The sequence below is a fragment of the Lontra canadensis genome, unplaced genomic scaffold (genome assembly GCF_010015895.1).
Source record: "Lontra canadensis isolate GAN:19392208 unplaced genomic scaffold, GSC_riverotter_1.0 scaffold2, whole genome shotgun sequence".
NCBI lineage: Eukaryota > Metazoa > Chordata > Mammalia > Carnivora > Mustelidae > Lontra > Lontra canadensis.
Window position 1 is genome coordinate 5167853 of NW_022630996.1, and position 3374 is coordinate 5171226.

Sequence of the window (3374 nt, forward strand, 5' to 3'; positions counted from 1 at the left end):
ATTAATTTGAGCATGGTTTTAGATTAGTATCTTTGAGGTATCAGCATCTGATGCTCCCAACTGACATAAGGATGGAGCCCCATGCCCTGCTCTCCCCTCACCCCTTCCTGCAAACCACTCTCATCCCCCATCCAGCCTCTGAGTAGGCAATAGAGCCAAATCGCCCTCTTGTGGCCCATGGGCACATTTCCCGGATGGCAGGCTTCTAACCAGCTCAGAAGCAGCAGTGAAGAGGATGCTTATCCCTCACCCACCAGAGAGGAGGGGAGGGGGGCCCACGCTTGATGGGTACAAGAGTCAGACACCTGTGACGAGCAAAGAAGGAAGTGAAACAGCAAAAAGAGTCGGCAACATCGCCATTCATCCACACTAGGACATTCAACCTCTACTCCTTCTTCTAACATAATAAAGTTTATCAGATTTTCAGTGTGGCCCATAAACAAAAAAATATAAGGGTCAAGGGGTTAGAATTTGAGCAAAGGAGTTGGATATTCTTCCCCTGTCCAGGTTCGGTAAATGACGGTCCTCCGATTCACCACAGTTGGAGATAGAGCTTTCGTAGACAAGAACCTACACTTAACCCTAGTGGAAAGGCTAGCACGGTGACTATCATATTTATACTGCTGCACACGCACTGTAGCAAGAAGACAGGGAATAGCCCTTCCCCGATGAAAAAACAAAAACACGAATAAATAAAATGTTATTGAGTTATTTAGCTCCCAGTCATTAAAAGACCAAGGATTACAAAAAACATTATACTTTCAACTGAAATCCTGAGCAACAAGTGGAAACAAAAGGCTCAGTTGTCCTGCTAATGTAGCTAACATACGGTTTCCCCAAAGAAGGGGTGGGTGAAAGGCAAGTTTAAGTTACCTGAAATAGGGATGTGCCTGAAGAAGGAAAATGATGAAAGGATAATCTAAACCACAGAGAAGAAACAGTGAGGAGACAGAAGGGTAAACATGTAAAGAAATTCAGATATACATTGTCTCTATAAAAGAGTTGTAGCAAATGATGCCTGAAGATCCCAAGACAGCTTGGATGTGGAGCAAAGAGTACTGAAAAGGAACCCTAAGAGTGAGTGTAAGGAAATCCTCTTTCCTCTTGTTCCTTACTGACCTGCATGCACAGCGTGGAAGTCCAGAAAGCTGAGCAGAGGACAGGTTCTAGTAGGCTGCACCACTGAGCAGAGAGTTAAGAAGACACTTGCTTTCAGACCCACTTAGGATGAGAGACACTGGTGAACGTGCTGTGATTCCTCATTGAGATGCCCAAAAGACCATGCACCGGTAATAATGAGCACATGCCAGGACCCCCCAAGAGGGAGGACAAAACTTAAATAGATTCTAGCAAATCCTGCATTCGAAACTGCCAGATTGAAAACTAACGTTCTTCAGAAGAGCATATAGAATCCAGAGCTTCTATTCTATATGGTCCACAATGCCCCCACATAAACCCTTTATAATCCTCCCTGAAGAATATCATAGAAGTCTCCTAACTGTATAATCCATCCCCAACCTCTCACTCTTCTGATCCTGCTGCTACCAGTGTTGTACCATATACAAATTTGCTCATGTCATCTTGCTTCAAGTGGGAACAATGAGTAGCTACTGCCTACAGATCTGTGTCCAAAGTCCTTTCAATGTGTATGAACCCTCCACCACCTGGGCACTGTCTGCCCTGGAGGACTTTTCAAGATGCTACTGGAGCAGAATTGGGAAGAGTCACCATGGTCCTCCTTCTGAAAGGAGGGAGTCAGCAGTGCTCAAGCCCACCCCTACTGGTGCTTATCCCCAACCCTTTGTTTCTAATTATCCCTGTTGCTATGAACTTTCATGCTTCTCCAAATATTTTAGACATTTTTATCTTTATCTTGTTTTCCTCTAAGCTTTTGTTCATGGAACATTTTGAATGAATAGTGTGTTTTCAGTCATAATGTTCATCCAATAAGTACCAATATGTGCAGCAGAGATATTCAAGGCATGGCTCCGTCCCCTGGTTAAGATCTTCGTGCACGGACAGACTAGGTCCTCTCTTGTTTCCAAAATCCTGAGCACTTCAGGGAATTTATTGCTGCAGCTGGTAAGTAGAATTTTGTCAGGCTTGTGTGAGCTAACTGTCGACCCGCCCCATCAGGTATATTGGCAGCCTGTACCAGACTGGGATCTGCAGTCAGGGGTTCTAACAGGGGAAAATGGAGCCTCAGGGTCTAGTGAACCTGTGTCCCCCACAGCTTCCTGGCTGGGCAGGGGGTTTATGCACAGGGAGGTAATGACTTTGCAGGGCTGTGTCTTGGCTGCTGGCACAGAGATACACAGCAGTGTCACCTGTCTCCAGGAAGTCGATGTGAAGGTTTAAACGAGGTTAAATGAGTTTTGTCAGGGGATTCAGGTAAGAAGCATCTTGGAACTGTTTCATTTAGAATGAGTTCCTTATTGTTGTAGATAAACATGACCTTCAGCAATTTCTGGGAGTCCTGCTTATACCAGTACTTGGTATCATGGCCCAACTTTTGTTCACATTTTAGGAACTTCTTATTTCCCGTCTGTGCGATGAGGTGTTTTGGAGTCTGGGAAACTGCCGTGTCCAGGGGGGCTGAGAAGGAAAGGAGAAGAATTCAGACAAGTCCCAGGAGAGAGACAGTGGCTGGACACATGCTGAATAGGCTTAGAGACCCAACGGGGCATCTTGCCACCTGGACCAAGGACTCACCTGCTCCCAGGAGGCAGAGGACCATACAGCAGTGGAACGTGGAGCCCATGGTGGAGACAGACACAGTCCTAGCCAAGCATTCTGGTCTTCAGTGGTAAGAACTAGGCTGTGATTCTCCCTGCCCTGACAGGTGCTCTGCCTGTGATGTCACAGCCTAGAATGACTTCCCCATGCTTGGGGTCTCTGTGTATTTCATTGCCTGCCCTTGTCCCTTTCAATACATTTTACTTTCTCCCCCTTTTAAAGGAGTTTGGAATTCCTGGGGATAGTTTGATGGGACAGCATGTTGCCTCAAGGGTGTATCTCTCCCTCCCTGCATTTTCCCTGTCCCAGATCAGGCCACCTCTTCCCTGTCTCCCCGTTCTGACTCCGCTCTCCAAGTTGAGCTAGTTTCTCTTCTGTAAATCTTCTGCGTCTTCTTCACAGTAATGCAGGATGGTCCCGCTAGGCCTTGGTTCCCTGGAATGTCTGATGTATGCTCATCAGAGGTCAAGAGACCCCCTGTGGGGTCTGCCCCAAGCAGCAATGGGAGACCATTTGCAGGAATGAATGTTGGAAGCAAGCTCTGTTGATGCGTCGCCTTGACGGGGAATAGACTGCAGACTGATCCCTGTGAGGGTCTCTCTGTCTGAGGGCCAGAGCCATGTGGGGAGCAGGTGGTG